The following is a 12,205-nucleotide window of genomic DNA, read 5'->3' as shown; positions in this document are numbered from 1 at the left end:
CCCGCCCCTTTTCAAACTACCTCCGTGCCCTCTTAGAACCAATCCTAACCTCTGCACCCTCTCAGAACCAATCCTAGCCTTTATCCCCTCAGCATTGGCTTGTAACAACCCCCGCCCTCTATGCCAGCCTATATAACCTGTGCTCACCCCTAATAAACGCTCTTGGCTTTACCCCCCTGAATAAACCCCCCTTTTGTTCTACCCCTACTGGAGGAAGAGTGTCTTGTCTTTCCCTTCTCGCCGCCCTCCACACCTTGCACGCCTCCGCCGGGGACCGGGCCCAGTCCCCCGCCTCGCCCTCGCCTCCGGGAAAGAGCCCCCGCCGCCGGTACCCTCCGAGCAACGCCGAGAGCCGAGGGTTCAGCAACCGGCCGCCCCCCCCCCCCCCCAGACAAATCAACTGCGACCGCAACTGGCGCCCAACGTGGGGCCGACCTCTCCACGCAGCGGTCCAGTACACCGCCCGCTCGCCCGGACGCCTCTCCAGCTCCCCTTCTCCTCGCCTGCAAGGTAAGGGCCGCCTCTCCTTCGCCGCTCCCGGAGCCGCCTCTCCCTCGCCGCTCCGCGTTAGGAGCCGCTTCTCCCTCGCCGCTCCGCGTTAGGGGCCGCCTCTCCCTCGCCGCTCCGGAGCCGCTCCTCCCTTCCCCACTACCCATTCTTCCGTCTGCCTCTCGTCCTTTTCTTCTATGACCCCCATTCCTCCTAACGCTCTCCCTCTTCCCCTCCATTACTTTGCTGTAGTCCTTTGTATCTTTATTTCTTTGTTTGGCGCCGTGTACCTCTTTGCAACTGCCCCCCCAGACTGCTCCAAAATGGCGAACTTCCTCCTTCTTCTACTGAGGGGAGGAAGTGCTCTAGTGATAACGTCAGCCCTAAGCCAGACCGGAAACCGCATGCGCTTTACCCCGCCCTTTCACAGGGCGGAGCTAGTCCGCCATCTTATGCCTTAGGCCCCTCCCTTTCACAGGGCGGAGCTAGTCCGCCATCTTATGCCTTAGGCCCCGCCCTTTCATAGGGCGGAGTTAGTCCGCCATCTTATGCCTTAGACCCCACCCTTTCACAGGGCAAAGCTAGTCCGCCATCTTGTGTCTTAGCCACGCCTACCGCGCCGCCATCTTGCGACGCTTGGGGCCTCCCACTTCCACCTCCCCCTTCGACGAGCTCCCCCTCGGAGCCGCTGCCGGCAGCTACCGCCGCCCCTCCCACCCTGCCGACTAACAACCCCTGGCTGCCTTCTACACCTCAAGGCAACCCTTAGAACAGCGCTGCCCCTACCCCCACTCCCGTGCCAGGCCCTCTACTTTGGGTGCACCCTGCTAAAAGCCGGCTTAGGAAAATTTGCCCCGCAGTGCGGCTCTAGATCAGCCTAGCTTCAGATCTAGTCACCCTGGCTGTTCATGTATTCGGAGAGCCGCCAGAAAAAATTGTTTGGCCCCTAGACACAGGCCAAACCCGCCTGCTTATACGTGACAACCCGGACATGCAAATCCTCTTGGAAGGATTTCATGGGGAATTCAGCTGCCACTATCCTAGCCATCGACTGTTACAGGGGCTCGCCAAGCTTCCCTTCCGCAGCCCCTTCCATCCTTTCCCTTCCTCTGTACCCATCCCGGGTGCCACTACCGTCTTCACTGACGCCTCCAAAACCCGTTTCGCCTTCCTCTCTTATTCTCAGGACCACCCAAAACCCCGCCTATTCAGCTATGTCAACCTTCATTCAGTCCAAGTGGGGGAAATTCTGGCGGTGTCATACGCGCTAAACGCCCACTGCAACCACCCAGTAAACATTTTCACAGATAGCCTCTACACGTATCAGGTCTGCCGAGTCCTCGCGTTTTCCACCTTTTTCCCGGGAGACTCGGCCATTGATAAAACGCTTTCTGACCTCAGAAGCATCCTGGAGCATCGACAGGATCCTTGGTTCATTAGCCACATTCGTAGTCACTCAGGCCTTCCGGGGCCCCTGGCTAATAGCAATAGTATAGTAGACCAAGCGGTCTCAGCTCAGAATACCCAAGCTATGCTAACCCACACGGCAGCCCCTCCGGGGGATGCTGTTAACCAGGCCAAGTTATTGCATTCCAGGTTTCACTTTTCAGCTACGTCGTTACATCATTTATGTGGCCTCCCCCTAGACACCTGTAAACATCTTGTCCGCAATTGTGCAACTTGTGCGCCCTTTGCGCCGCTTAGCCCCCTGCAACCTCAGGGAGTCAACCCACGAGACCTAAAACCCAATTCTAGATGGCAAATGAATGTAACTCACGTTCCGTCCTTTAGACGCCTCAAATATGTGCATGTAATAATTAACACCTTCTCGGCCATGTGTTATGCAGTCCCCCTCGCCGGGGAAACGGCCAAACACTGTATCAAGGCCCTAAGACAAGGAATTCTCTTCATGGGAGTCCCCTGGGACCTAAAAACGGACAATGGGCCTGCCTATCGCAGTGCCTCCTTTGCGGCCTTCCTTCAGTTATATAACATCACCCATCATTTCGGCATCCCCTATAATCCTCAGGGTCAAGCCATTGTGGAAGCCGTCCATCGCCGCTTAAAAACACAAATTGAAAAAGAAAGGGCAATGCTCCCCCAGGCAACTCCAGGGGACCTTATCATAGCAGCCCTTATTCACCTTAATCTACTCACATTCAATAAGGAAGGGCTTTCGCCCCTACATAAACATTGGGGGCCCTCATACAGGCCTACCCAGGCCCCGATGGTTTACTGGAAGGACCCAGAGAATAATGCCTGGAAGGGTCCCTCCCCACTCCTCGCCCAGGGGCGCGGGTTTGCTTGTGTTTTCCCAGATGATGCAGCACAACCAATCTGGATCCCAGGAAGGGCAATCCGACCCGCCACCAGCAACCACGCATCTAACGAGACGAGAACGCCGTCGTCTTCGCAACCTGGTGCACCAAATGACAACAGTACACCTGGGCCTGGACCCCAGTCCGAGTGAACCCCCTTTTTCCACAGCCCTCCAGCCGCACCTCAGCTCCAACCAGTCGCACCTCAGCTGCAAACAACGCATCGCCAACCCCATCACCCCAACCTTTCTTACCCCCCTCTCGTTACTCCTCTCCCCTCCTCGGCCTTATCCAAGCAGCCTTCACCTCGGTGAATTTCTCCAGCCCCAATCTTACCTCTTCTTGTTGGCTTTGCCTCTCCACCTCCTTCCCCCTATATGAGCCAGTTGCCTCCAACCTCTCCTTTTCGGAAAACACAGAGAACAGCCCCTTGGAATGCAATTGGAATACCTCTGCCGTCCCCCTAACTTTTCATTCAGTCTCCTTTACAGGAAAGTGCATCCGTCCTCGCTCAAGCAACTCTCCCAGCCTCACAGCTTGTGCCAACTACTCCTCTCCCAGCAGCTCTGCCAAGTTTCTTATTCCCCACAACTCCTCACAGTGGCTGTGCTCCTCTACAGGACTTACCCCCTGCCTTAACGTGCAGACCCTCAATACAACTCATGAAACTTGCCTCCTAATTGTCCTTATCCCTAGGGTCCTATACCACAGCGAGGAAGACTTCTTCCTCCGCCTGGAAACAACTGCAGCTCCTGCCCCACTGCAAAAGCGAGAGCCCATCACCGTCCTCACGATTGCCTCCCTCCTAGGTCTTGCAGGCGCTGGCACCGGAATCGCTGCATTAGCCAGTCAAGGCTCCGCTCTAACTCACCTCCGGGCGGCTGTTGACGAGGACATTCATCACCTACAAGACGCTATTTCCCATCTTAAAAATTCTGTCAACTCCCTCTCTGAGGTAGTGCTCCAAAACCGCCGAGGTCTCGACCTTCTCCTCCTCAAAGAAGGAGGCCTCTGCGCCGCCCTAGGAGAAGAGTGCTGTGTATATGCCAATTCCACAGGTCTCGCCGAGGACAGCCTAAAGAAGGTCCGAGAGGGACTAGAACAACGTAGAAGAGACCGTGAAGCCACCAGTTATTGGTCCCACATCTTTGCCCCCCTCCTCCCTTACCTCCTCCCTCTCCTCGGCCCCTTACTAATGATCATTCTAGCTCTCACTTTAGGACCCTGTATTATCCGTAGAATTGTTCAACTTGTAAGGAAACAAACAGATGCTATTTTTTCCTCGTTCGTGCAAATCCAGTACCAGCGACTCGCCACCTCTGACGCTCCCTACTCCAAGATGACAACCAACCCTCCGCAACCTCACCGCCACCGGTCAACCCGCCGACCGCGAGGCCCTTCTCAATCGCCTGAACCTCGTACCAACCTCGAGCTCCAGTTAAACCTTCCACCTTCGCCCATCCCGCTAGCAGCGAGGCCCTTGTCGAGCGCCCGGGCGCCACACCAACGCTGAGCTCCAGCCTTGCTGAGCAACCGTCAACCCTTTTCCCCTCCCCGGCCTCCCCCTTCCCTCATCCCTTAGCGGACCTCTCCGGTAAGCTTCTTCCTTTAATTAGAAAAGAAGGGGGAAATGCGGGATACTGATTACGTGCTTCAACTTGGCGGGCCTGGGCTGGGGGACCTGATCAGCCCCTGGGGAGGTGGTGGGCACGGGCGACAGCGCCCTCCACTGCCCCCCAGGCCTGAGAAAGTGAGGCCGGAGGCAGGCCCCATTTCCTCACCCAAAATACCACCGTTAGGGGAGGCTTGCCGGAGGGAACCGCCTTTTCCCCACCCCCTTATCTTGCCCGGACACTCCCCGTTGCCAGTGCAACTCCCATCACCACCAGTGCGCATACATTGTTGCCAGACACCGTTGCCAGAGCAACTCCCGCCCCTTTTCAAACTACCTCCGTGCCCTCTTAGAACCAATCCTAACCTCTGCACCCTCTCAGAACCAATCCTAGCCTTTATCCCCTCAGCATTGGCTTGTAACAACCCCCGCCCTCTATGCCAGCCTATATAACCTGTGCTCACCCCTAATAAACGCTCTTGGCTTTACCCCCCTGAATAAACCCCCCTTTTGTTCTACCCCTACTGGAGGAAGAGTGTCTTGTCTTTCCCTTCTCGCCGCCCTCCACACCTTGCACGCCTCCGCCGGGGACCGGGCCCAGTCCCCCGCCTCGCCCTCGCCTCCGGGAAAGAGCCCCCGCCGCCGGTACCCTCCGAGCAACGCCGAGAGCCGAGGGTTCAGCAACCGGCCGCCCCCCCCCCCCCAGACAAATCAACTGCGACCGCACCTAAGGGTTAATCTAGCGAAATGGATAAAATGAATACTATGGAAGCAGAGAAGGGAGCATCTAACATTGCCTGGGGAAGTTAGGAAGACTTCAAACAGCAAGTAATGGTTGAACCGATATTTGAAAGAGAAAAATTGTTAATTGTTAATTTTTGTTAAGCGTACAAATCTGGGCAGGCATTCCAGAGAAAACTACATATCCATAGGCATGGATGCCTAAGAATATATTTCATTGTGGAAGGTAGTATGGAATATCTGAGATAGTGGTGGAAGATGCAGCTGGAGAGAAGACAGGAGCCAAGTCTTGGTGGACACAATATGCCATTCCATGAAGATCAAACTTGTGTCAGTTTTCTAGGGCTGCTGTAATAAATTACTACAAACTTAGTGGCTTAAAACAATAGAAATTAAGACTCATTGGTGTCCCAGAAGGGGAAGAGAAGGGTAAAGGTCTAGAAAGAGTATTCAAAGAAATTGTTGGGGAAAACTTCCCAAACCTTCTACACAATATAAATACACCAAGCATAAATGCCCAGTGAACTCCAGATAGAATAAATCCAAATAAACCCACTCCAAGACATATTCTGATCAGACTGTCAAATACTGAAGAGAAGGAGCAAGTTCTGAAAGCAGCAAGAGAAAAGCAATTCACCACATACAAAGGAAACAACATAAGACTAATTTGCGACTACTCAGCGGCCACCATGGAGGCGAGAAGGCAGTGGCATGACATATTTAAAATTCTGAGAGAGAAAAATTTCCAACCAAGAATACTTTATGCAGCGAAACTCTCCTTCAATTTTGAGGGAGAGCTTAAATTTTTCACAAACAAATGCTGAGAGACTTTGCCAATAAAAGACCTGCCCTACTTCAGATTCTAAAGGGAGCCCTACTGACAGAGAAACAAAGAAAGGAGAAAGAGATATAGAGAATTTTAACAGACATATATAGAACCTTACATCCAAAATCGCCAGGATGTTCATTTTTCTCTAATGATCATGGATCTTTCTCCAGAATGGACCATATGCTGGGATATAAAACCAGCCTCAATAAATTAAAAAAATTAAATATATTCAAAGTACATTCTCTGATCACAATGGAATACAAATAGAAGTCAATAATTTTTTAATTGTAACTGCATTCTTTACTTCCTACATGATATAAAATATACAAACTCTAATGACAAATCAGTGGTTTTGAACTCAACGTAAAATATGTAATTTTTGAAAGAACTATATAAAGTTGGGGGAATGGAGGAGTATAGGTACATAGTGTATGTGTCCTATTGAAATGAAGGTGGTATCAAAGAGAAACAAGATGGTTACGGATTTAAGAGTTTAATGTTAAGCCTCACAGTAAACACAAAGAAATTATCAGAAAATATGACCATAGAGATGAAAAGTAGAGTATGGGTTAAGAGAAATGGGGGAAGGGGCAATGGGGAGTTAAGAAATGAGTGTAGGTTGCTGTTTGAGGTGAAGGGAAATTTCTAGTAATGGATGGTGGGAAAGAGCATTACAACATTCTAAATGTGATTAATCCCACTAATGGAATGCTAGGGAGGGGGTGGAATGAGAAGATTTAGGCTGTATATATGTTTCCACAATTGGAAAAGAAAAAAAAGACAGTCTAAATAGATGACAATTAAATGCCAAGGATGAGCCTGGATAGGATTGGAGGATGGAGGACAGGAGGCTCAAAGGGTCAAAGTTGAGACATAAGGAAAAGGAAATATAGAATATAAGCTTTGTATCATTGTTGAATCTCTTGTACTTCTTAGCTGTGCTAAATGGGATTGCTTAAAAGAATGCTCTTGTTCATGGAAAGTTTATGCATGAATTATAGTGTATGCTCAAGGATGTGTGCAGCTAGCTCTCATATGTTCAGAAGACAGAGCAATAGATGATGGAGGATAGATAGGGAGGGAGGGAGGGAGGGAAAGAAATAGCTGTGTGGCAGCATGCTAAAGTTGGGGGATCAGGGTTATCGGGGGTGCAGTCAGGGAATGCTGGAGCTCTGTGTATGGGATTTGTATTGTTTTTGCAACTGTTCCTATAAATTTGAATTTATTTCAAAATTAAAAAAAAATTAAAAAAAACAATAGAAATTTACTCTCTTGTAGTTCTGGAGGCCAGAAGTCTGAAATCAAGGTGTTGGCAGGGACATGCTCCCTCTGAAGTCTCTAGGGAAGACCCTTTTCTTAAATCTTCCAGCTACTGGTGGCTCCTAGAAATCTTGGGTGTTCTTTAGCTCGTAGCTACATCATTCCAATTTCTGCCTCTGTCTTCACATGACCTTCTTCTCTGTGTCTCTCTGTGTCCTCTCCTCTTCTTATAAGTACAGCAGTCATTGGATTTAGGGCTCATCCTATATGCCGGTTTGTATATAACATGTGCCCCAGGAAAAGCCATATTCTTTAATGCAATCTTGTGGGGCAGACTGATTAATCTTTTTAATTAGGGTGTGATCTCTTGATTAAATGTTTCCATGGAGATTTGACCCCATGCATTCAGGGTAGGTCTTTATTAGTTTACCAGAGTCCTTTAAAGGGAGCTCTCACAGAGAGCAGAGAGAGAAAAATGCCCCAGGATATGCTAAGCCAGGACAGACAGACATTAGACACTTGGAAGCCGACAGAGTTGCTTGCTGACCCTGTGAGATGCTAGCCCAGAGTTTTCTCTGGAGAAGCTAAGAGAGGAAAAAATGCCCCTGGAGTTGCTTCCTGATGCTTAGAGGTTCTTGGAGATGCAGACATCTAAGGACATTTGGAGATGCTAAGCTAAGAGAAACCCAGAGACATTTTGGAGAAAGCCATTTTGAAACCAGAACCCCGGAGCAAAGAATCAGCAGAAGCCAGCCAAGTGCCTTCCCAGCCAACAGAGGTTTTCTGGACACCATCAGCTGTTCTTCAGTGAAGGCATACTTGTGTTGATGCCTTAATTTGGACATCTTCATTGGCCTTCAGACTGTAAATTTGTAACCAAATAAGCCCCCTTTATAAAAGCCAATCCATTTCTGGTATTTTGCATAACAGCAGCATTAGCAAACCAGAACACCCAAAATCCAGAGTGATTTCATCTTGAGATTCTTAATTACAACTGCAAAGTCCCTATTTCCAAAGAAGGTCACTTTCATAGTTACCAGGGTTAGGACTTGAACAGGATACGACTCTATCCTGAAATTGATGGGTTTGAAGTAGGAAAGTGACATGATGACATTTGTGTGGCTATAAAGTAATAAAAAAACTTGACTTACGCAAGTAGGGATTTGTTTTTCTCACATAATAAGGAGAATTAGCTGGAATTGGTTCAATGGTTTAACAACTGAATCAAGGATCCAATCTCTATCTGTTCTAGTTTGCTAATGCTGCCACAGCGCAAAACACCAGAAATGGATCGGCTTTTATAAAGGGGGTTTATTTGGTTACACATTTACAGTCTTAAGGCCATAAAGTGTCCAAGGTAATGCATTAACAATCATGTACTTTCACCGGAGGATGGCCAGTAGTGCCTGGAAAACCTCTGTTAGCTGGGAAGGCACGTGGCTAGCATCTGCTCCAGAGTTCAGGTTTCAAAATGGCTTTCTCCCAGGATGTTCCTCTCTAGGCCATAGCTCCTCTTCAAAATGTCACTCTCAGTTGCTCCTGGGGTGTTTGTCCTCTCTTAGCTTCTTTGGGGCAAAAGTTTGCTTTCAATGGCCACCTTCAAATTGTCTCTGTAAACTGTGGTTCCTCTTTCGGCTCCTGTGCATTCTTCAAAGTGTCCCTCTTGGCTGTAGCAAAGCTTGCTCCTGTCTGAGCTTATATAGTGCTCCAGTAATTTAATTCAGACCCACCCTGAATGGGTGGGGCAACAACTCCATGGAAATTATCCAACCAAAGGTCTTGTCCACAGTTCACTAAATCACATCTCCATGGAAACACCCAACGGATTCCAAAATCTAATCAACACTAATATGTCTGCCCACACAAGATTGCATCAAAGATAATGGCATTTTGGGGGACATAATACATCAAACTGGCACACTATCCTTCTGCTCAAAACTCCTTAGCATGACAGTTTTTTGCCCTCATTCTTGTTGCCTCATAGTCACAGAATGGCTGCTTTGTCTCCAACCATCACATTCATGTTTGGGGTAAGAAGAAGGAAGAATGTAGTAGCATCAGCTATCATTGTCCCTTCTATTATGAAGGCAGAAGTCTTTCCTCACTCTCAGTACACTTCCCTTTATGTCATGGCCAGAACTGGATCATATGGCAACTTGCAGCTCAAGGGAGGCTGTGCAATTGTGACTCTGACAAAGGGAAACCAGTTTAGACCAAGCATGAGTCATGTCTGGGGCATGGCATATTTTTTCCCCTGAACATGTCTGGGGTTCTCTTAGCAATACGAAGTTGGAGTGGCTCTTCAGTGGACAATTAACAATATCTACCATGGTCACTTTGACAGGGTGTGAGAAAAAGGGCCACAGGCTGGAAAACCAGGTAGAAAATTATTTTAATGGTTCAGAAGAGAATAATGAGTGAAGATGAAGAAAGGGAACAGGTCCATGAGCTCTGTAGGAATATTGGTAATAAATGAATAATGAGAATGAGGGACAAGGTAGAGAAGGACCCCAATATTTCTATTTGGGGAGACTGAGGGATGATTATGCCATTAACCAATATAGAGCATTCCAAAAGCAAAGCAGTTTTGTTGGGTGTGATAGAGACATATATTAAGGTTTTTTCTTCTACTTTGAAATAAAAGTTTGTGTCATTTAGTTTTAACACTTTTTATTACAAAATTTTTATAATAGACAATGTGTATTTGTCATATTACATATATATTGTTATGCAACTGGCTCTTTACACTCAAAATATTGTTTCTCTCTCTACTTACCTATGTCTATGTATATAGATGTGTGTGTATATATATATATATATATATATATATATATATATATATATATGCATATACATATCTCATTCTTTTTTTCAAGAACAGTGTTTATGAAAATCACCAGTAATAAAAGGTTGCACAGTTTCTAAAAAATATCCCAGAATCTACTATGAGGAATGAATGCTAGGTGTAAACACCAAACACAACATCTAGGGCTCTGATGTGTATTATGTTAAACAACTTCTCATTTGTTTCATTAAATCTATCTTTTATCCAATTTAGGCAACGATTATAGCAAAATATGATATTTGTCATATTAGAGATTCCTAAAATGGGAATGGCCATTCTTCTGAATCCTATTCACATCCCTTCTAAGTATATTACATAAAACATAGATGTCTTGGTTTTGTTCCCTAAAAGGTTATCAGCTGATGTTTCCAATCTTACAAGAGAAATAAATATGGAAACCTTGTCCCTGTAACTAGTCCTGTCATTAAGGGAAGCATAATGTTTGTATGTTAAAGGGTTATAAAGCAATAGCATATTATGTGCAATTAAAATAGAGAAAAAATAAAGTCAGATCCTTCCAGGCATATATGTGTAAGTATTTCAAATGCCATAGTAAACAAATATCTAAGTGAGGATTTTCCCACATTTCCAAATAACATAATGTTAAACATATACTAAATTTTACATTTGATCTCAGTTCACAACAACTGAGTCGCAGACCCTCTCTTTTCAAAAATTCTCCCCTTAACACATACCTCTTTCTGGGTGGGTCCAGACAGTTTTGCACACTAAGGCAGCATCACCCAGGAAGATAACTGAGAGAGAAAACATGCCCTCCCCAATACCTCCCCCATTTTTTTTTTTTTTAAATTTGAGGTTTTGGTGTCAAAATAGAAAGCCTTGTGAGGTCTTAAAATAATCCTTTCCCTAAAGAAGGCAGCTTTATGCTGAAAAAAAACATTTCTTTATCCAAGGTTATATACTTCCATCCTCATCTGTTACCAACTGTCAGCATCTTAGAGATCCGTTTCTTCTTCATGGCGACCCCTGCACGTGGCTCTTTGGCTGTCCAGTTATGGTTTACAGCCTAAATGGATGATAACACTGTCAAACGAGAGCTCCCCCTGATGTTTCACGTGCCTAAACACGCTGAGCTACTCCTAGTGTTTTCCGCACATCTCAGCAGATGGTGGAGACTTGGAACTCCTTAACGCAGTCAGTCTTGCTTTTGCCGCAGATCTCACAGGACCTGCCATGCTGGTTGCGGTGCTTTGTCAGGGAAAGGATGCCAGTGTTCAGGTGAACACTGAACTGCGGAGAACCACAGCCATTCCGCGGGGAGGGTTATTTATAACCATAACATGCGAAAGGCTTAGATCCGCCACTGCGATTGTACGGGCAGAGCTCGTCTTCGCCTCCCAGGAGGTCCAAGGCGGCGATCAGATACGTGTCTATCTTGTGATCGCCCCTCCGGGTTGCTCTTAAGGGTAGCCTCCAGTCGGTGGTCTGGGCCTCCTCCTGGCACCTGAAAGCTGCCGCCAGAAGAATCAGCGGGAGGAGCAAGCGCCGGCCGCGGAAACAGGGCCATCAGCGCTGCACCAGGCCTCAGTGGGCCCCACGCGTTCCTGGAGCCGGGGTAGCGGGCGCGCCCCTACAGAGGCCCCCCGGGGTGCCCTCGGCTGGGCGGCCACCGCGGGCTCCGTGCCTGCACCTCCTTTAGGGCCGTCCGGGCTGCTGCACTCGACTCCGCTGCCGCCGCCTTTACAGAGCTCCCGCGGAGAGGAGGCCGGGTGGCGGAGACGAGCGGCCGGGCACCCCCACTCGCCAACTTTCTTTCTCTAACTGAAATTGCAGTGAGATCATTGTTAAGAAAAATACAGAGAGAGGCCCTGGACACTTTGCCCAGTTTCCCCCAGTGGTAACATTTTACAAAGCTGTAGTAAACTATCACAACCGTAGATTAGATCCACTGGTCTGGTAAATAAAGATCAGTTTGCCTCATTATTTGTTAACATCCTATTGATGGACATTTAATTTCCCATTGTTTTTTCCATTCTTATAAACAATGCTAGGGTTTCCTTCTGGAATCTATTCAGTCCCGTTTCATCTCTTTGTTTATTTCTGGACTGCTATAAGACTTTTCTTATTGTTGTTTTTATTTCTATTTATTT

General features: G+C 47.7%; 1 pseudogene; it reads right to left on the bottom strand.

Annotated features, from left to right (window-relative positions):
- Window positions 1-10,915: 10,915 nt before the first annotated feature.
- LOC119524305 lies at window positions 10,916-11,622 on the bottom strand (annotated as a pseudogene).
- Between the last annotated feature and the right edge of the window lie 583 nt (window positions 11,623-12,205).

Source organism: Choloepus didactylus, chromosome Y (assembly GCF_015220235.1).
Source record: "Choloepus didactylus isolate mChoDid1 chromosome Y, mChoDid1.pri, whole genome shotgun sequence".
Lineage (NCBI taxonomy): Eukaryota > Metazoa > Chordata > Mammalia > Pilosa > Megalonychidae > Choloepus > Choloepus didactylus.
This window is presented reverse-complemented; position numbering and strand designations above follow the sequence as displayed.